The 22,593-nt window shown below is 47.5% G+C and overlaps 1 protein-coding gene across 2 annotated transcripts in view; it reads left to right on the top strand.

The window, feature by feature from the left end:
- LRIG2 (leucine rich repeats and immunoglobulin like domains 2) overlaps positions 1 to 22,593 on the top strand; it is a 143,779-nt gene that overhangs the window by 46,981 nt on the left and 74,205 nt on the right. For both annotated transcript variants that reach the window (XR_007353467.2, XR_007353466.2), the window contains exons 17-19: positions 1,688 to 1,807; positions 5,439 to 5,515; positions 7,581 to 7,738. The gene's annotated coding sequence lies outside the window, so the exon portion shown is untranslated. The remainder of the gene's footprint in view (positions 1 to 1,687; positions 1,808 to 5,438; positions 5,516 to 7,580; positions 7,739 to 22,593) is intronic.

The following is a 22,593-nucleotide window of genomic DNA, read 5'->3' as shown; positions in this document are numbered from 1 at the left end:
TTGATTTGAACAATTGGAAGGGTGTTGGGTCCTCAGCGGTTCTCATCCCTTCTGTCCCTGGATAAGGGACATAGCCTGGTTCCGGAGCTGGATTCCATATATGGTAGCAGAGTGGCAGCTGGCTGCTCTATTGGGATGAAGCCATATCCTCAATAGATGAGGTATTGATCCTGCCAGTTGCTGATTCATTCTGCAGCCTTAACACAGCATTAGAGGGAGGTGAGTGGTTTAATCCACTTCCATCTCTAAGAATGTGGGGATCAGTTGGGAAGAAATGACTGCAAGTGGTAGTCTTCGTGCTCATAGATTAAAACTGCAACATAGCACGAATGCTGTAGGGACAGCCTAACAGGCCATCAGACAGAGAGAGGCACAAGGCATCAAGGCACAAGGATTCACTTATTCCTAACACAGGATATAGTTAGTGTAGTGGGTTGAAAAAGGATTCATGGACTCTAACAAATATCCTATTGCAGCCCTCCCTCATCTAGAGCCTCTGCACTGGAGTGATGTAGTATATTGCAAGCCCTACTAGTGGGGTAGCTCCTACACATGCCCCGTTTAATATAGTCTGTTACAGTATTTCAGTCTTCCATTCTCACCTGTGGAAGCTAAACCAGGGCTGTGTTTTTCCCCTGGTAAGAGGACAGGAATGTACTCTAGGCTAGCAGTGATGCAGGCATTTTCAAGGTGCTCGTTTTCTTGCTGAGCCGCAAGAAAGTAGTCAATACAATAAGCACAACTAATGTTTGCCATCAGTGCTTGGCCAAGGATAACCATTCAAGATAAACCTTTCAAATAGCAAGGACGAACAGGTCAAACACTGAACTGGAATTAGTCTGATATTTCATAATATGTACAACTGCTTACATGATTATACAATCTCTAATGTATTGTTAGCAAATCATAGCTAAAAATCAGATTAGATCTAAGTGTCCAAACAGATACGTAGGCTACTTGTCAGTTGTTAGTGTCCTTGGTCAAACTGAGAGTCCATCTCTTCTAAGAGAATGTGCAGAACCCTTGATGCATGGGAAGTTTTTACTCTTCCTAATGTTTATGGTATCAGTCCTGTGGAAAGAGTTCCTGGAGGAAAAGGTATTTGAGATGATCTAGCTGAAGCTGGCTAGCTAATGGCTTATTCATACAAGGTCCCAAGAGAATTCTGCAGCAAGGTGCGTGCCAGTAGCAAGATTCAGACATTGTAACTAGAATGTCTGATCTGATGTAACTAGAATGATCTGGTTTTGGAAGATTTGCAGCCTCGTGGCTTGTGTGTCCTTGTGCATGCGGTGGCAGGCGTTTAGTATTCATAGCAGATGATTCTTAATTACCAGCTTTGTTCCTGTCTCTTGCCTTCCATCTGGAAAAGTGAATTACTTTCAATTTCAGACCATTTATCTTTTCAGTCTGTTTTTTAAAATTGCTTTTAGTGGAGGAAGAAAACATTTTGTTTGTCATCTTCATTTTGTAACTCCTTTTCTAGTAGGAAACTCCCCCAGCATTACCCTGGGGCGGGAGGCTGTGTGCACAAGGCTCAGGGTACCTGCCATGTCTAGGCTACCTGTACAGTGCAAGCCACTCAGCTGCTGTTTTCCAGTCAGACATGCATATCCCACTAGTGACCGCAAATGGTTTCCTTTTGGCAACTCAGCTGATTTGACATGAGCTGGTGTTCTCATTCCAGGTCCTAGTAGCCAGGTGTCCCTACGACTGGTGATGTGAGCAAGCCCCCAGCTGTTCATTACAGAAGGGGGAGATGGGACATCTCCCAAAAAGCTGTGCCAGCCTTTCTCTGAGAACTGTGGTAGGTTTTTGTTTTTCTTTGCTTAGTTTACCCATTTTATTTCAATATATTCCTTCTTGCACTGTCCCTTGTTCTGGTAAGGAATGTTTAACCATTCTGTCCCCCTTCCCCATGCTCCATCTTGTACGCTGCTGTTTTCTGTGTTCACTTGCTTTGACATAGCTCTGTGCCGGGCTCTAACTTCATCTGCCCTCATCTTTGTGCTAAAATCCCACCCTCAAATCTAGCCCCTACTCCAAAGCAGGGTGTTGCCAGTTACTGCAGGTCTGCTCTGACCTATAATTGAAGTTTGCAGGAGCAAAGCCCTAGTCGCGAAGAGCAGTGGTTGGTGTGCATGACTGTGTTAGTCACTTGGGATGTCACTGGTTGTGGGAGTGTGACATATGGGAACCTTTGGCCTCTATCATTTTCCCCCACACACAGCTGCTGCTGCTGCTGCTGCAGAGTCACCCAGGGGACTAATGTGGCAGGAGTAAAACCCAGATGCTGAGCTCTGCACTGTGCTTTTCCAGGAGCACTAGCTGACCCGCGTGGAGGCCCAGCTTGGCTGCCAGCTGTTGAAAGAGGCTTTGCAGCTGTGGAAGGGCGATCAGCTAGCTACTGCTCTTGCCTTGTCACTTTGTGCAGGCTTGTAGTGTACCTGGTAGGCTCTCTGTGTGATTGCTTCGCTGAGCTCTGCTACTTACATACGCCTCATTCAGTGCCCAGGGGTGCCTATAGGACTCTAAGGCACAGCTTTCTATTGGGAAGGGAACTAAACATCAGGGTGGATGCACTGGGATAGGTCTGTACAAAGCTGGTGGAGAGAGAAAAAGGAGAGCAGAATGGGGCCCAAACCCAGAGCAAATAAATGCTGTTAGCTCTGGTGCTTGCTTGCCTTTGTGGACTTGTGCGGCTTTGTGCTGCAGATGAGGGGCAGGCCTCTGCTACAAACCACTAGAGGTCAGAGCAGAGGCCTGGGTGTAGGGATTCCTGATTCTATACCTGACTGCCAGTCCCTCACATGCTCTTGCTGTTTGTGTCTGAAAAATGCGTAGACTTGCTTGACCGGTAGCGCTTTGAGATACTCAGAAGAAAGCAACGCTTGGCATTGGCTCCGAGTGTGGTCCCCACAGTGCCATTTCCAAAGCCTTTATTTCTAACTTCTCTTGGCTGACTTTGCACTGTCCCAGTTGGAGTAGAACTGCCCGACTGTTAGAAGAACTTCCCTGTACTGAGTGTTGTATCCCCAAGCTCCTCGCTTCATAAACCAAGTTCAGTTGGGAAGAGCCCCACCTTAGCACACTTGTAAGGAAAGCCTGAAAAAAATGTGTTCTGATAGTGGCTTCCCTAGCAAGTTAGGAGCTTGCTTGTTCATCATGGTTAGCCCCTGAAGTAGTGACAGAGAACCAAAAATTATCGAAGAGAAGATCATGAATAGTTAATAGTCTGTTATCCAAGCATATTTTAAAATTAACACGGCAGCCTGGTGTGGGTGAGATTAAAAAAACTGGGCCACCAAAGAGGAAAACAATTGCATCCACCTGGGGTTTTGTTAATGACTATTTCATTTTTTGGATTTTTGTTGCAGCTCCTGTCTCCTCCAGTGGTTGAAAATAATTGGATCTTTTATTAGAACTCCTTCTCTTCTCCCTGATTTCTGGCTGCTAGAGTTTATTTATCCCTACAAAATTTTATGGTCCCTTTCAGAAGCTTCTCTAAATGTAGAAGCTACAGTGCTCATTAATCCTCTATCTACCCTCCTCCTCGACCACCACATGCCTTTATTTTTGGACATTAATTGTCAGAGAGACTTTAGCTCATCTCCATGGGTAAGGGACTTTGTTCTATGCAGGATGACCCCTAGATGGCACATTAGCATTGGGAATGCAATAATTGACTGTGATAGATGATTTAGAGGGGCAGTTCATTACATGGGCTCCATCTTTGCCAAGCACCCCACAGTAAAATAATGTGGGAAGAAAAATCAGTTTAACACTGAGCGGGGCATTTCCAAAGGAGGAAATAGCTGGAAGAGGGGAAAGGACCAAGGCTTAGAGGAACTGTAGTAATGCAGAGGAAAGGGGAATAAGCTCTCATATTTCTCTACAGACACGAGAGTGACCAGATGTCCTGATTTTATAGGGATAGTCCCAATTTTGGGGGCTTTTTCTTATATAGGCGCCTATTACCCCCAGTCCTAATTTTTTACACTTGCTATCTGGTCAACCTAACAGACACTAACCCTAGTTTATGCTTCTGAGCCTCAGCTTGCCTTGGGAAATGCATGTTGCAGCTGTCCACCTCCTGGTGGGGCAGGTGAGACTGGGGGAGATGCCCCCAGTCTCAGTCAAATCATCTGTAAAGGTTTTGCCCCCTCTTCACCAGCATGTAGCCTATTCTCAGCAGTAGCCAGAGGGCGGGAGGGAGTTGCTGCTGCTGACTGTGGAATCCTTGCAAGTTAGTGATGATTCTTATTGAAAGAATGGAGGAGAAATTTCTTCTCTTTATGATGACAGCTTTGCCTTTGTACCCAAAACAGTCCAGGTTTCCAAGTCCTTCAGGCCATCTCCTTCATAAAAAAGGTACAAGCGAGTATAATGGAAGGAGAGAAGAAGTAGACTGAATCCAGCCCCTGCCACCTGGGGAGGGAATTTGTTCTTGCATCTTTGTGAGATTCTACATACCGCGCTGGGCTGTGGAGGTGCACTAAAACCCCATGGGCCAGCGCGATTACTCTGCGCATAGGGGAACATAAGAACAGCCCTACTGAGTCAGACCAGTGGTCCATCTAGCCCAGTATCGTGTCTTCAGACAGTGGCCAATGCCAGGTGCCCCAGAGGGAATGAACAGAACAGGTAATCACCAAGTGATCCATCCCCTGTCACTCATTCCCAGCTTCTGGCAAACAGAGGCTAGGGACACCATTCCTGCCCATCCTGACAGGGAAGCTGGGAGGGAGACACAATCCTTTTTCAGAATGAAACTACAGTTCTTAGATAAAAGTGTACTGAACAAATTGAACCAAAAGTCCTCATTTTTATGGCATCTACCCTGAAGCAAGAGCTGCAAAATATGCGAGACCAGATTTCCTCACCCGGGAAAGCATGCAGCTGTTTGAATCCAGATGGCAGCATCATGAAAGCTCCCTGATTTTTGACTGTATCTGTCATGTACATATATGTCTGTGTTTGAGTGGGTGTACAGGAGTGTGTGGAGCAATGGGATGGCAGGAAGTGCATATGCAAGAGCTGGAAACCGGTCAGAGTGCCCAGTGTGAATGGGTTGCACTGCATATCAAGAGGAGACAGCAAGGATCTGTGAGGAGTTGACACAGAGGGTACAGCCATGCCCTGCTGTCACAAAGCTAAGAGTGGTACCAGAATCCATCGTATATCTTTGCACTTTTCATCTGTAACTCCCAAGGTGCTTTATCCTGGTGGATGAACTTCATTAGCCCATTTTACAGATGTGGAGACAGAGAGGGTAAGGAATTTGCCCAAGATCACAACAAGGGCATGGCAAAGTCAGGATTAGAACCCAGGAGTCCTGAGTCCCACCAGAATAGTCAGTCCATAGACCACAGCTGCTCCTTTTAGTCCGTGGTTGAAACTTAGCTCTTTGTTGAAGTTGTAATGTTTCTTCCTCTTAGCATCTGAGCAGAATCACAACAGTCCCCGGAAATGGGAGAACATCAAACAGTGTTACAGAGAACTGCTCAAAGTCCAGGTACTTAATTTTTTAAGTCTCATTTCGTCCAGCAGCACAGGGTTGGACCCAGACCAGGGAACAGAAATGCTCTTAAGGCTACTATTTATCTCATTTTCTTCCCAATGAGCAACTATTGATTTGCTCCATAAAGGGATGTATGTTGATTAAACTGTAAATGTTTATTGATGAGCGCTAACAGGACAGTGTGGTGGATCTGTATGTGCTGGAGAGAGTGCTCTCTTCTCAGCCTCCTCTCCATTCTGCTCAGAGCTGACACTGCTGCAGGGCTCTGAGGCTCATGCTTTCCCTTCTAGCCAATAACATTTTCACAGCTTGGTTTATCTCACAGGCAGATGGCCGCTTTGTCCTGCAGAGAGAGAGAGAATGCAATTCCTCCAGTGATAAATACTGCAGAATCCCAAACACAGAGGACAGGAAGGGCTGCAGCTTCCTTGTGCCCTGATGTGCAGACCACATTGCTGTGCTCCCAACAGCTGGACTTGTAGGATTTCGATAGACCTGGCCACCACAATAGGAGCAGATTTCCCCACTTTGCACCAGAACTGGTGCAATTGTTTTGCACAGGCCAGGGAGAGGATGCAGGGGGTTGCATGCCCTTCTCTGCTGAGCTCTATTGCCATGTGCATCGTTCTGTCCTCCACACATGGAGCAGCTCCACAGCCATTGGGCTGGAGCAATCTCTGCAGTATTTCACTCCCATCCATGCACATCTGCACGGCACCTGGCCCCACTCTTTGAGCTGAGTGCTGGACAAGTTAGTTGTCCCTTAGTGAGTAATAGTCCAGATAGCTGAGTCACTAGAGATGTGCAGCAGCTGGCAGATTTTACTGCAGAGACTCAGGCCGTCAGCATAGGGGAATTACTTAGCTGGGTGGGATGATTTAGTGGGCACAGCATCTGTCTAGCTACATGCAGGCCTGCATCCCAGCAGAGTATATGGGGCTGAGAATCTGGGCTCTAAGCAGTTTGCTGCATGAGGCCCTCTCTGAACTACTTGGATATTAAAGATTCCATGACGTTACTTGTCAGGGTCAAGGTTAGCTCTGGTGCCAGTGGTTAATATTTACTCTTCCTTTTTCTGGTTGCTCTCTTCCACCCCAGGGACCGGGGCTTCCCTGCTGCTTCAGGATCCCCTGAGCCAAGAGGCACTCACTGTTATTGCAGGCAGGGAGAGAAGCCACTCAAATAGCATCCAGCAAAGCTCAGCACATTCCCCATGCAGCACTAAAGCACCAGGGCATTTCTGTGGAACCTATTGGGCCCAGGGTCAGCAGGATCCTGTGGCTTCACTGCAACCCATTGGCAGAGGGTGTAGCTGTTGCTCAGTGGAACAGCAGGATACAAGCACTGTCAGTGTATTCTCTTTTGGGATTTCCCCATGGAGAATAAGGAGCAGGCTTTGAACTGGTAACAGCCATGTTCTGCTCTGAGCAGCAGGCATTGAGGTGCATTCACTGAATTTGCAGGCTGAATTCCACCGGGAGTGGTGCCAGATGGCAGCTGTGTAGCATTAGGGGAACCTGGTGCTGGACTGGGGAGGCCCAGAATAGTGAGTTTAAATGACACTGGATACACAGAGACTTCCAATGCTCTGGCCAATGAGAAGTCTGCATGGTCACTCTGTTACGATGTGGCCTGTAACCAGACAGTGACTCCATGGCGGTGGAGCATGACTGTCCCAATGGCTACTTGTTGCTTTTTGTTTTTCCTTGTTCAAGGAATTGTCAAACTGGTCTGCACCCATCTGTCAGTACAGACGCTAACGGGTGTTGGCAGCAGGCAGGGTGCAACCCAGGTGATGGGAGCAGGCAAATTGCCTGGGGCTGTTTAGGTGAGTGATGGCACTGTGTCTAGAAAGCTTGTTCTGAGCCGACGAAGTGTCTGTTAGCAAGCAGGTTCCTGGGTTGATGTGTGCTGCGTCTTCGTGCTTAATTACAAAGCCTAGCAGAGCTGGTGACCTCCAGCTGGAGTTCTGAGCTGGCTTTTGCTTTTCTGTATTTAGCAATGCTCCATGAGTTTGCATTAGGGAGGGGAGTGATGTATCATTTTCTCCTGTCCACAGCATACATCGGACTTGGTGTGTCCCTTCCCAGCACCAACTTTCTCACAGTTCCAGACTGACCCCTAGCTCAGTATCACAGCTGTGTGTAACCCACAAGGTGAGCCTGTCGGCTGCATGCTTGCCAGGGCAGGAGAAGGAAACAGCAGAGCCGAAGGATGGTGAGTTAGCCTCTGTCTCGGTGTTTCCCAGCCCCAGGGGGGGACACCTTGTCTTTGCACTGGCTTCTCTCTTATAGTTTGTCTTTTAAGAAGTGTTTTGTGGGAAATATTTAAATGACAAATTGCAGCAGCTAGTGGCGTGAAATGCTCTAATAGCTGGGGATTCTGTGTGGCCCCCTATGTAATACTGTGACTTTGTTGCTTCATCTGCCTGATGCTCTGTTAGGTCAGAGCCCTTACGGTCCCTTGTTGGATAAGGTGTGAGTTCCTCCAGCTCTTTCGTTCTAGGTGATACATGTGCACCGCTCTCCCACTTGTTCGCTGCTTTTATACTGTGGGCAGGGAAGCACGAGTATCAACGCCCTGCAAAGAACCACCATGCTAATCTTTGCCTGCTGCTTCGGCGTCTCTCCCAGGGGGAGAAACAGTGGGTGTTTCACTTGTTCACTCATCCTGTGTTACTGTGAATTCCCCTGAATCTGTGGCCTTGACAATCCGAGTGACCATCTTAGCAGCTGCTGGAGCATGAAGGGGGTTGGACTAGATGACCTCCTGAGGTCCCTTCCAACTCTCATATTCTATGAAGCAGAACTGACCAAATAGTTAAATCATTACACCAGAGGAATTCTTGCCCTTTGAGGAGTGGTTCTGCCTACATTCTTCTCCCTAAAATCCCAATTTAATTCCCTTCTGGAACAAGACCACTACCGTTCGGCAAGTGCCTGTTGCAAAGCAATAACAGCCTCTGTAGAATTCCAGTTAAAGCAGCTCCTTAAACAGCAAGTACGTATGTAGATTATGCATGGTAAGTGTCCTTGTAAATGAAGGGAACAGCTTGGTGCGAACAGACTAATCCCCTTCCTCACAGCCTAGAGATGGGCTCAGCTGGTCTCTGGTGAAGCTCACTGCGGAGCTGTCACTGAAGCAGGAATGCTGCACAAAATACAGGTGTGGCATACCTGATTTTTAGTCAGAATGTGAAAATCTCCATGGGCAGATGACGCTGCAGCTGTGAGCCTGTGCCTTTGGCAGTTAATTCAGTGCTTGGTGGATTTGCTGGCTTGAGAGCAAAGCCCTCTCTGTATTTTTAGCTACAGAACAAATACAGCTTTTGCCCACTCTGCCCCATCAGTGTGTCTGGCCCTGCCCAGGAGCGGGTTCCGCCTCCAGAAGCTAGGCAGTCATTGCACTCCCTGCTGAGGCAGCCCACCGGGGCTGGTGACAGGGTGTCTCCTGATGGAAGCCCTATGGTCCTACTACATCCCACCCCAGGAAAGGAGCAACAGAGGTGGGGCCTGCAGGTCTGACTAGAGGCCTTATGGAAGCAGCCAATGAGAGCCCAGCAGGCTCTGGTAAAAGGAGCTGCAGGGTGATAGCAAGACCGTTCTGAGCTGGCACCAGAGAGTAGGGGTGGGGCAGGGTAGGCCGTGCCTTGCCTCACCTAGCCTCTCTGGCCACAGGTACTCAAGAGACAACCAGAGCTTGGTTCTGTCTGCTTCTGCATAAGGCAGAAAAGCGAGGCCCTAAGAACTTCAGCCCTGAGCTAAGGGTGAAGATGAAGGGCCAGATGGGAAGAGGCCCAGGGAAGAAGCAGCAAGAGGTTGCTGTTCATAGGGTCCTTGGGTTGGAACCCAGAGTAGTGGGTGAGCCCAGGTTCCCCCCTCCCCAGCCACCAATGAAGTGGTGTAAACCCCAGGAAAGGGGGGGCAAGCCTAAACCAAGCCCTGAGAAGGGGACAAGGCTGCTTTGGAAGCTTGAGCCAAGGAGTGCAGACAGAGTTGGGGCTCAAGACTCTGGTGATGGTAGACGGTTTTGTTGACCCTTTTGCTACCCTGGAAGGGGTTAATTTTGACTGGGTGACCCAGCCAGAGGGCCGAGTCACTTAAGATCCACTAAGCGAGGTGGTCAACCTGCAGGGGGCACCAGGAGTGGGACAAGGGCCACCGTACTGCATGCAGCAGCAGGAGGCACTCAAGGTCAGTGACAGTATTACCAGGTGGGCAGGTGCTAGAGGCTACCAGCTTTCTCCACACAGGCCAGGAGCCAACTGGGAGGTGGTAACACCACCCAGTCCCTACCCAGGCTGGGCTGGAGTTGATGTCCTGGAGCAGCAGGAGGGTTCAGTATGCAGTCCCCTAAGCCACTCGGTCCCATAACCTGGGTTGTACCTGATGTGTCCCTGAGGTTTCTGGGGTACTGGGCAGCATATGACTAGCAGCTCATCATTATGTGTGTGGTGCAGTATGTCCCCGCTCAGCAGAGCTCATTGCTTGATTCTGCACCGGTGAGAAAGATTAGCAAAGAAATTGAAGCCCAGTGAACCCCCTAGAAAGTGCCTATGTCTGGGCTAGGGAGAAGGAGAGCCTGGCTCTGTTGCATGTGGATGAGTTTCTCTCTAATGTGAGATGCTCAAGAATGTTTCAAGATCTCATCCATCACACATCCATTACAACTGTCAGATTTATGAACGAGACCCAAATATCCTTCCCTCGTGCTCTAAAGTCATGGGAGCGTAGGGGATGGTGTGGACTCTGCGGCATGTTCAGATTCCCAGCAGAACTTCCCTCCTCAGCCTGTCCCAGGACAAGGTGAATTTCCCAAGCAAATTGGCCTAGGAGAAGAAGCAGAGGGGCAGCCATAGATTATAAAGATGATGTATTTGCTTATGCGGTAATTTTACAATCCTTATTACTTCCTTTGGCTTTGAGGCCCTCATGGTAGCACTAAAATGAGCTGCTGTGTGATTTCCAACAGCCATAAACACAAATCTTTTCAGTTCACTGAGTCAGTCCCTTGCCACCCTTTGCCAATGACTCAGATCATTCCTGTAAATATACATTACCTCAGTTGCTTTGCTCGAACTCCACCAGCTGCTTGTTGGCACATGCTTGACAGGCTGGGAGCAGAGTGCTCCTGCAGCCTCTTGGCCGCTATTAATGAGTTCCTCACTGCTTCCCATGCTGCTGGAAGGTCCAGGTGCCTTCAGCAGATGATGGCGGCAGCAGTAAAGCAGAGTTGAACCAGCAAGAAAGAGCTAAACACCATCTGAGGCTTTGTAAGTTCTAGCACGTCCCTGAAGGGCATGGATCATAATGACCCAATTCCAACTCATCTTTCTTGGTACAGAGAGATTTTCTTCAGATGAAATCTCCTTCAAAGGGGTTTTTATTAACTTTCCTATAACTTATGTGCAACCCTAGGAATAACTGCTCTGCTAAACTGGCCTGTTCATCACTTTTAAGGTGCAGTTTCACATTATGTTTAATGTCTCTTTAGAAGACTTATATGTAATTCATCCTAGTATTTAGAAAAGTCTCCCAGAGCCTTACTCAGATTTACTGTCCATAACATTTCATCTGGCACTGACTGTTGCAGGACCCAGGCTGGGAGCTTGTATCGACCACTGGGCTGTGATTGGTGGCTCGCCAAAAGACTTTCCAGGATACAGAAATCATTGTGTCCCGCTCAATTAATATCTAATGGGCTGCTGTGCGTTTGTCCCTGACCCCACTGTTGGCTGGGGGAGGCTTCGCTCAGTGGAGTCAGGAACGTATTTTGCAAAGCAAGACTCATCCCTTTTTGAAAAAAAAAATTTAATTAACTTAAAACAAATGCACAGGAAGTGCTGGCCCATTAGCAGTCTTGGCTTCCTGAGATGCAGCCTTGCTAACTGCGCAGCGTGTTGGCATGAGTGACCTGCACACAATGCAGCACCCCATTTGCATTTAAATTAAAAAATATATTTTACAAATAAAGATTTCATTAAGCCCTGTTTGTCTTGCAAGGCATGTGAGCCATTTAACTCTTTGCTGTATTTCATAGACTACATTTCGGACTGGTGTTAACATCTTAAACAACCCTGGGCTAGGCTAACTTTTCCTGCTAGTGGAAATCTTTCTCCTGCAGTGGCTGTCATGCAGAAATTCACCGGGGAATAGTGAAAAGGAGGCAATCAGCTCTGGTTTAGGGTCTGGTAGACAAGACCAAATCTGGCTCGGGAGCTAGGTTCACGCTCAGCAGAACTCTATGTGAGCTGTTCTCAGGAGTGAATTGTTAGCTCGTACCCTGCAGACATCCAGGAAAAAACCTTTTGAGAGTTGCTTCCAACTCCGGCCCAAACTCTTAGTCACCTTAACAATCTTGGGTATGTCCCTTAGCCTCTTACTACCTCGCTCCTCCAGCTGTGTAGTGGGGATGACAGAACTGCCCTGCCTCCCAGTGCTGGGTAGGTAAGTATGTTAACAATTATGAGGCATTCAGCGTGTGCAGTCCTGGGAGCCAGAGAAGCACCTGAGAGAGAAGCATAAACAGGATTTAAATCCAAACTCCCCTTGTTTCCTCACCTACATTATTTACCACCAAACAGTTACTGGGCTCCAGTATTCACTTGCGTAGCAGAGGACTTGCTGCTGGACTCTCTGGATGAAATTTTCTGGCCTGTGTTAGGCAGCGAGTTGGACAGGGTGACCAAAGCGGGCTCTTCCGGCCTTGCACTCTGTGAGGCAGAATCTTTATTTTCCGATGTGCCTTCGTTTGGAATTGAGCCAACTCTACGGCACAGAACATAAGAACGGTCAGGCCGGGTCAGACCAAAGGTCCATCTAGCTCAGTGTCCTGTCTGCCGACAGTGGCCAGAGTCAGGTGCTTCAGAAGGAATGAACAGAACAGGTAACCGAGTGATCCATCCCCTGTTGCTCTCAGAGAACAGCATCCCGCTGGTTAGGGCACTAGCTTGGTACCAGGACACCCAGGTTCAGTTCCCTGCTCCACCATAGACCTTGGAGAAATCACTTAACCTCTCTGTGCCTCATCTGTGAAATGGGGATCATAGCGCTATCCAGTCCCTCCGAGGTTGTAAGGGTAAATGCTATACGTGTGAGATGTGTATGGCAATGGGACCAACAAGAACCTTGGTCAGATAGACCCCAGCCCCTCCTGGGCAAATTCCAGAGGACATTTCCCTGCTAGCCTCTGCTTCCAGGCAATGAAATAATCTCTGGGCTAATAGAGCCTTGGCTTGTGATGGCCTTGTAAGTGAAACTTGTCTTCTGCCTGGTTTTTCACCCTGGTCATAAAATACAGGAAAGGCACGAATTGCATTTCCCTCCTCGTCTCTTGTGCTCAGACATCTGAACAAACTGCTTTGCATAGTCTACCATTTACCAACAGACTTTCCTGATCATCTCAGGGTTGCAGTGCCCTCTGACACAGAGCAAGGAGCTTTGTGCAGGCAGTCCCTGGTCTCCACATGTTCCAGGCCTGAGGCATTGGCTCCTCACTGCGTCCTTTGCAGAGAGGTGCAGATTTTCTCGCTGCTGCTGTTTAGTTCACTGGAGAGTTCCAAAATGACACTAACTAGTAAGTTCTGCCCCATGCCACCGAATATACAGTAGCAGTGAGTGTGCAATGCCAGAGGGCCTTGTATGCCACTTCCGTGGAAGACAGAGGTCCCAGCTCTGTCCAGGCCTGGGCCATGCTATGCAAAAGTCAAACCAGTGGCTGTTGGCATTGTATAGCCAAAAGCAACTGGATGGAAGAAACACCTTATTTTATTCAATAAAATAACTGTTAGAGGACCAATAGCACTACTCCCAAGGAGTCGTCCACAGAATGAAGGAGAGAGGAAATTACAGAGTGAGCAGGGAGATGAGTGGCCAAAGGCCAAGGTCACTTCTCCTCCATCCAAGATGTTCCTCTTTTGAAAGATCAGGGACTAGGTCTCCAGCTGGAACCCTCGTTTAGCTTGTCTTGGCTGGCAGACTGATCCCCTGGAAGGGATGCAGCGTAACTGTGGGCTCTCCTGTTGGCTTTCCCCAGTCCCTGGGACAGCGTTGCTCACTGAATGGGCCTCGCTGACTGAAACCTTAATCTGTGCTCTCTTGAAATGTTAATTATTGAGTTATGTAACTGATGCCATAGTGCTGGAGTAACTCATGTTAAAATTCAGCATGGTGCAAAGTAAATGAAGGCAACAAGCTGTAGCGTAACCTGACGTGATAGCAAACACTCAAGTGGAACATGTGTGCCCAGCCTAGGAATGAGCCTACCAATCCCACTGGGATCCAATATCTGACTTGCGGGCCCTGGAAACTGATTCTCTTGTCTAGCTATCTGCAAACCACTGCTGTGTAGACATGTCTGGGAGCTAATATCGTCCTTTACTTTGGCACAGGTCCCTGCCTGAGGAGGCTGTCAGAGCTCCTAAGACCTGTTTCTAACAGCTTGTAACTGGTCTGTCCTGTCTGGGTGCGTTTATCCATGATCACTGAACTGTCCCCTTTTTCACCTGCTGTTCTCTGTGTTGGCACGATTGTGTTGGGGACACTGTTATCTCTAGACAGCACCTCAGTGTGCTTCTCACAACAAAAAGAAAAGGAGTACTTGTGGCACCTTAGAGACTAAAGTACTCCTTTTCTTTTTGCGAATACAGACTAACACGGCTGTTACTCCGAAACTTCTCACAACAGGTGCTCAGATTACTTAAATCCTGTTACACTCCTGAGGCTGAGTTCTCCTGCAGCCTCACTGCTAAGGAGCACCCTGCTCTAAAATACTTGCTCTCGTGTCCAATAACCACTTGTCCCTGTGTGCTGTGCACCTTTCTGTTGCAGTCACAGTGAAAAGAGCAGAGTGATGCACATGAAACGTTAACCAAAGCGTCTCTGGCTTGGATGGTTTCTGCCCGCCCACAGTGATGGCACTCGGTACCTGCAGCCCATCCAGGCTGTCGGGTGTCATCTGCTCTGTCCTGCTCAGTGCTGCCCAGGCCTTGCAATGGCATCCTTCGTACATGTGAGGTCATGCTGAGCTGTATGTGTGAGATCATGAGGAGGGGGCCCAGAATTGCAGGGCCCCCCCCCCCCCCCCCCCATGGGACACCACTGCCTGCTCACTCCACTTAGAAACCTGCCTGTGGTCCTGATGTGCTGGAGCGGGTGATGTGGGGAAGCAGTATCGCCTGCCTCCTTATCCACAAGCTTCCTTTAAGCCACTAGACCTATAGTGACCCACATTAGCTTCCAACCTGCCCTTAGCCCACTCAGTGCATACTGTGTATACTGCCATCACCTGTCTCAAAACCCTGTTGCTGCTCTAAAGCTAATCCTGTCTGGTGGAGAACTGAGTCTCTCTATATGGTGCTAGGTTTCCGCATTGCCCCTAACTGGGCTCCTGCACCCTCACTGGGAAAAAAGGGGATTTGCTGAAGTCCGATGATGGAAGCATTTTTACCACAATAGCCTAGTGTAGGGATTTTAAAGAAGCTTATGTCATGCAGAAACGCTCCAGCATTTCTTCATGGCAGGGTGCTTACCCAAGGGCTCCGAATCCTTTTTCTCTGGTGTTTGTGCACTAAAGTGGTTCATAAAATGCAGCTGATAGTATTTAAAAAAAAAAAAAGTCTAGTCAGTGCTGGGGCCTCAGTCACTTGCCCTCAGTTTTTAATTATAAATTTTGAGAGACAATAGAATCTTAACGAGATCTTATCTGTAGAGTTCCTTGTAGTGCTTTGTGTGGCGGCAGCCTGCTCATCTGCATTCCAGTGAAGGGGGTAGTTCTCTCAGATGATGAGCTCAGCGCTCTGATTGTGTGATAGATTTCTCCACAGTATGATTATTAACACAACGGTTTTTGTGAGCAAAACTGAATCATTGACATCAGATCAAATTAAAGGTGGGGAATATGCAAACCTCTATAGATGAAGTGATCTTGTTAAAGAGAGAGTGCCCTGCAAGCCTGTGTTGGGTCTAATTGGCTTGAGCCCAGCCAGAGTGAGCTGAGGCGTTAACAGTAACAGCATCTGCTCAGACGGAAGGCCAGATGGAAAGGTCACTTTCCAAATGCTGTTTCCCAGTGCTCGGTATTGATCAAAGGCTCTTGCTCCACTCTCATGGCCAGGCCGAGGGATCTGCATCCATTAGCCACTGGCACGCTGCCACGTTGACTTCCCTCGCTTCTGGCATTAGGTGGTGCTAACTGTGCACATTCCCTTAAATGTCTGTATCTAGGGCGTCGCCCACTCCACCGCAAGGTGCTGGGATGCAAGACAACGTTACCAGTGCTGGACTGGATGGCTTAGAGATTGGGCTGCTTAGTCACCAAACTGGCCATGCCTGAATGTTGTTGCCCTTTGAGGATGGCTGTTCTGCAGCGTGGAGGGTCTCAGTTCAGCTCCTTAGTGCCATTCAGACTGATGTACTAGCTGGCACTGTTGACAGTTCCAGCAGAAAGACCAGGGTGGCTGGCTTGAGGTTACTGAGGCACCTGACGGGGCAGTTTGTGGAGGGGGAGGTTTGTGTTGGGGTTGTGCTGGGAAAGTGTCTAGGGCTATCAAGCCAGCATGAAATCCACACCTGTAGACGAGAACCTACAAAGAGCTCCCTGAGCAGAGCTCATCAGCATTCCTGTCCCTGGCTTGTAAATCCTATAGAAGGTGCCATTCTCTGGTTATGCTGCTGCTTCCTGTGGCCTCTGGCAAATCACTCCCAAAGGTGAGCATTGGCCTGCTAAACCCAGGGTTGTGAGTTCAATCCTTGAGGGGGCCGTTTAGGGATCTGGAGCAAAAATTGGGGATCGGTCCTGCTTCAAGCAGGGGGTTGGACTAGATGACCTCCTGAGGTCCCTTCCAACCCTAACCTTCTATGAATCTATGAATCTATGAAAATACTGGCTCTTTTCCTATGCCATTGCCACTCTCTTCCATAAGGAGCCTGCAGCATGTTCAGCTGTTAACTTCAGGGAGCTCTCCCAGTACAACTGCACATAAGCTATGAAACCCCAGGTCACTCAGGGATGATAGGCTGCTTCTTGCTGAGTGCTCGAACTTGCTGCATTTTGATAATGCAGAGAGGCAGTGTTCCTGGAGCACAGAGCAAGTCAGACACTAAGGTGTAAGTGCAAAACCCCCAAATGCTAAAAACTGGCATAGGAAATCAGACCCCTGGTCTGTGTAGCCAAGTCTCCTGTCCCTGGTCAGTACAGGATGCTTCAGAGGAGGGTGCAAGAAAACGCCCTATTGAACGATTACAGAATAACCTTGCCCGTAGAAGTTAGTTCCGACCCCTGTCCAGGCAGTATTTGGATTATACCCTGAGATGGGAAGGTTTATATCCCCATATAGACTCTGTCCTTTCTTAAGTGACATACAAAATGGGCAATGACTGCCTAGGAAGGAGTACTGCAGAAAGGGATCTGAGGCCATTGTGGACCACAAACTAAATATGAGTCAACAGTGTAACACTGTTGCAAAAAAAGCGAACATCTTTCTGGGATGTATTAGCAGGAGTGTTGTAAGAAAGACACGAGAAGTGATTCTTCTGCTCTACTCGGTGCTGATTAGGCCTCAACTGGAGTATTGTGTCCAGTTCTGGGCGCCACATTTCAGGAAGGATGTGGACAAACTGGGGAGTCCAGAGAAGAGCAACAAAAATGATTAAAGGTCTAGAAAACATGAGCTACGAGGGAAGACTGAAAAAATTGGGTTTGTTTAGTCTGGAAAAGAAAAGACTGAGAGGGGACATAACAGTTTTCATGTATGTAAAAGGTTATTACAAGGAGGAAGAAGAAAAAATGTTTTTCTTAACCTCTGAGTTTAGGACAAGAAGCAATAGGCTTAAATTGCAGCAAGGGAGGCTTAGGTTGGACACTAGGAAAAATTCCTACCTGCCAGGGTGGTTAAGCACTGGAATAAATTGCCTCAGGGAGGTTGTGGAGTCTCCATCATTGGAGATTTTTAAGAACAAGTTAGTTAAACACCTGTCAGGGATGGTAGACAATACTTAATCCTGCCACGAGTGCAGAGGACTGAACTAGATGACCTCTCAAGTTCCCTTCCAGTTCTATGATTCTGTGTTCTCCTAATCTTGACACCTGCCTATTCTTTTAAAGAATCCTACCAAGTTCCTGGACTCAGTGATACCTTGTGGCAGAGAGTTCCACATGTTCACTGTGTCTGATTCCTCTTACCAATTTTACTGCTGTTGTCTTCCAGCATCACTGAATGTCCCATTGCTCTTATCCTGCAAATGGCTAACCAGATATGGCTAACTTACTGTTCTTTCCTATGTAATGGAAGTGAAAGTCCTGAGAGAGATGGGAAGGGGATTTTTTCTGTTCCTTCCTCCCTGCCTACCCCTTTTCTACATTGTCTGAGCCACTTCACTTTATAAATCTCCTTCCCATTACACACAATGTTTCCTTGGCATTCTAGGGCCTGTATTGATTTATAATTGCATAAAGTCTGAATGGCATGATTCATGATCCCATAGTCTCTTCTGCACCAGATGGGAATTTCCCATAGAACTCCCATCACAACTTAAAAAAAAGAGTGTGATTTGAGTTGTTCTTAAATTATCTGGGATCATACATATCCAACCAATGAGACTGTTCCAAAGAAATTAAGAATATAAAAACAGCTATACTGGATCAGACCAAAGGTCCATCTAGCCCAGTATCCTGTCTTCCAACAGCGGCCAATACCAGGTGCCCCAGAGGGAATGAACAGAACAGGGAATTATAAAGTGATCCATCCCCTGTTGACCATTCCCAGCTTCTGGCAAACAGAGGCTCGGGACACCATACGTGCCCATCCTGGCTCATAGCCACTGATGGACCCATCCTCCATGAACTTATCTAGTTCTTTTTTGAACCCTGTTATAGTCTTCGCTTTCACAACATCCTCTGGCGAGGAGTTCCACAGCCTGACTGTGTGTTGTGTGAAGAAACACTTCCTTTTGTTTGTTTTAAACCTGCTGCCTAGTAATTTCTTTTGGTGACCCCTAGTTCTTGTGTTATGAGAAGGAGTCAATAACACTTCCTTATCTACTTTCTCCAGACCCGTCATGATTTTACAGACCTCTACCATATCCCTCCTTAGTCGTCTCTTTTCCAAGCTGAAAAGTTCCAGTCTTATTAAACTCTCCTCATACGGAAGCTGTTCCATGCCCCTAATCATTTCTGTTGCACTTTATTGATCCTTTTCCAATTCCAATATATCTTTTTTGAGACGGGGTGACCACATCTGCACGCAGTATTCCAGATGTGGGCGTACCATGGATTTATAGAGAGGCAACATTTTCTGTCTTATGATCTATCCCTTTCCTAATGATTCCCAACATTCTATTTGCTTTTTTGACGGCAGCTGCACATCGAGTGAATGTTTTCAGAGAACTGTCCACAATGACTCCAAGATCTCTCTTGAGTGCTAACAGCTAATTTAGACCCCATCATTTTATATGTATAATTGGGGATGATGTTTTCCAATGTGCATCACTTTGCATTTATCAGCACTGAGTTTCATCTGCCATTTTATTACCAGTCACTCAGTTTAGTGAGATCCCTTTGTAGAAGACAAGGGATGGCTTGCTCAATAAGGGCTTCCCTTGTGAAATTCTGGAAAAACCATGACTTCCAAAAACATACAAAGATTTGACTGGTAAAAAACTTAATTTTTTCCATAGCAATCCATACATGTGAATCATGGGAAACTGATGCTGCTGGCAAGAAGAAAATTGAAGCTTTGGAGATTTAGTGCTGGTGACTATGCTTGCTTATCGCCTGGATGGAAAAGTAAACAAATGTATGTTAGAAATACTACTGGAAAGAAGCAGACCCTGCTGTCGGGAATCAACAGGCACAAACTTTAGTTACATCAGGCATAGAGATGGAAATAACTTTCTTGAGAAAATTATCATGGAAGGAATGGTGGCAGGTCATTGTAGGGGACGATCGGTGAGGGAGATGGGTAGATGATGTGTGGTGGGCCACTGGGAGATCAGCTGTTGAGTGCTTGAAGCTACAGATTGGGTCAAGAAGGTTTCCAAAAATTCTGCTGTGATGTCACCGATATTCAGATGTGAATAAACGGATTTTACTTACTTAGCAATAATCTGATCTATAGAGAGATTCTGTGGGAGGAGAAGCATGTTCCATGTGTAATTACCGGCTATGATGATACCCCAGATTCAAGGCCTTAGTTGTGTCTTAGTTGACATCACACGTCTCCCTGACCTCTTCTTCCATCCCACACTTTCTCACTCCCTCCTTCCAGGGTCCAGTGAAGCAGGTGGGAAGTGCTGACTCATTCAACTGGTCTAGTAGCAAATGCTACTGCTGCTAAAGCTCTTTTAAATACAATGACGTCTCTGTCCCTTCAGCCTTGGCTGGTAGCAAGGTGGGATGCAGAGTGATCAGAAACCTGAGTGCTGGACTTTCTTAGCTATATGGCTTCAACCAACACCCATTAGGAACCCCAGTGTACCAAGAAATGGCTAATGAGGCCCCAATGCCTGTGGTGCTTCAAACACACACCAGCAAAAGCTGCCCTCCTCCCACATGCTTCGCACAGGGTCTAACGTCTAGTTGGCTGAAATTGACAATGGGCCAGAGGCACAGAATTTAGGGCATTTGGAAGAGGTGAGAGGAACGCAGTGGTAGCCAGACTGGGTCAGACCCAAGCCCAGTAGCCTGTTTCAGATGGTGAAAGCACCAGATGCTCCAAAGGAAGGTGCACGAACTGTAGAGTGGGGAGATGTGGAATTAAGGGATCCTCCTCATCTGTAGTAGTCAGATTCTTAACCCCGGAATCATGAGGTGTTACAGCTTTTCCAAAATGTTTTTAAACATTAACAGTTACAGCTCAGTCTCTGGATATTGGTATAATCTATATAAATGTCCAGTCCTTCTGTGAACAAGGCATTAGCTCTCTCAGCTTCATGCTCCACTGCTCCTCTGTTCACTCTTACTCACCAGGTAGTGACACTTGCCTAGGAGGCCAAGCCATAGAGCACCTGTTCCCTGCACAATGTGATGCTTGTGCTGTCTGACTGCTACTCGTCTACCCCAGAGCTGACTGCTTCAGTGGCACTGCGTGTATATCACTGGAACATCCCTTTGGATCTTTGGAGACGAAGGCACTAGAGATGTGAAGGACGTTTTATAGGAAGATTTTTCAGGGTTAGTACACATCAGGGAGAGATTTCCACCGAGCACAGTGGAATTCTCCTGCAGTGTCTCCTGCTGCTAATGCTGTCATGCTAGAGGGAACAGGAATCCTAAGTGCTCTTCTCTTCCTTGCAGTTGGTAGTACCTGGCCTTTCCTGCATGATCTTTCCTTTCCTTTTGGCTGCCCTTCACTCACTACTTAAGCCTGACAGCTGATTTCACTCTCACTGTTACAGAACAGGAAGTTTTTGACAACTGCCTTTGCCATTATTCTTTCCTTAATGTTGTTGTTGTTTTCGTGTTACTGTCAAATCGCATCTTGTTAAAGTTCCTCCCCATCCTGTTGGCAACAGCTGAAGAGAATGAATGGACACACATCTCCACCCCCTATATGGGGAAATTGCCTTTTATTATTGATGATAAAATGCTGCTCTGGGAGAATGTGAAACTGCTGCTTATCCAGGTCAAGAGCCAGAGAACCAATCCTCTGGCCATGGACTTCCCGCACTGCAGCAGCTCTTAGTGCAAAGCAGGCGTCAGTGCGGGTACCCCAAACACCAGGCTGGATGTGCATAGTGCGAGTTATGTGCCTGTCCCTCTGCCCTGAGCACCACATGGGAGGGGTGAGGCAAATAAGTTGGTGACTCTGACTTGCTGATTCTGGGCAGTTTGTCAGTCTTCCCACTGCTGGGGAATTTGGCTCTGCATCAGGAAGGACGACTCCTGCAAGAGATGACCAAGCCACGACCAGCTCAGGTTGGGGTAATAGCACCTGTTAGTCAGCCACAGGCAGTGAAGGATGCAGCAAAGGCAAATATTTGCTATCGGAGCTGATGCATTTAAATTGTACTGAACATGGTTACCATGCTGCTGGTGTTTAAACAGGTGGTGAAAGGCATGGCATTGTAAACAGTGAGATGAGAGAGACAGATTAGAGTGCTCTCAGCAGGAGGCCTTTCCTTCTGGAATTAGTCCCCCATGGAAACCTGGCTTAGCCCAAACCTTGCCATATCTAGAATGCATTGAAAGACTCTCCACTCCCTGCCCAGATTCAGCTCTAAGCGCTCTGAAATCGCTGATGTTTCTCCATGTCTGCCCTTTGGGTTCTAGTGCAGGAGGCTGGGGTCATGGTGAATTTGCTCTTTGTTCATTTATTGCTTTGGGGTTCATTGTTCCCAGTCCAGACTGTGTAAAGTGGCACCTACAAACCACTGTGACAAGCACCATACAAATTCCTGCTTTTGCAAATGCAATGCAAATGGGTCAGTCTGAAGAGGTTCTCTAACTTTAATTGTATGTTCAGAAGGGTTTGGGTTGTTGCTGTTGTCATTAAGGTCATTTATATGGTTCTGAGCACATTTCTGCCCTGAAGACTCTCCGTTGGTCCCAATGTGCTTTCTTGGGACCCGTCAGCTAAAATAAGAGGAACCATTCTCTGAAGGTTAAGTATATATTCCCAGCATGGTCTGGCTTCAAACAGCCGAGGAAGGGCTGGTGTGCTAGGAGAGAGCCTGTTGTGTGTGCTTTTCAGCTCAAGTAGGGGGACTGGAAATCTCTTGAGGGAACTCTTAAGAGCTGCAGCGCTCTTCAGGAAACTCAAGAGCTGGAGAAACATTATCTGTCAGTCTGAGACGGACCAATGGCAGCGATGCTGCTGTAGAACTGGGTTCTGTGAATGATGGCACTGAGCCTAGGAATGGTTTTGGACTCAGAGGCCAATGTGTGGATCCATTCCACCACAGCCTTTGCTTGTTCTGCCCTTGGTCGTGTTTCTGTTGCAGGCACTTAATGCATTAAACAATTCATACTGTAAACTTTTTTTTTAAAGTTGTGATGGGAGTTCTATGAAATTCCCATCTGGTGCAGAAGAGACTATGGGATCATGAATCATGCCATTCAGACTTTATGCAATTATA

Source organism: Caretta caretta, chromosome 21 (assembly GCF_965140235.1).
Source record: "Caretta caretta isolate rCarCar2 chromosome 21, rCarCar1.hap1, whole genome shotgun sequence".
In the NCBI taxonomy this organism is placed as follows: Eukaryota; Metazoa; Chordata; order Testudines; family Cheloniidae; genus Caretta; species Caretta caretta.
The sequence above is the reverse complement of the archived record's forward strand: the minus strand, read 5'-3'. Positions and strand labels throughout refer to the sequence as shown.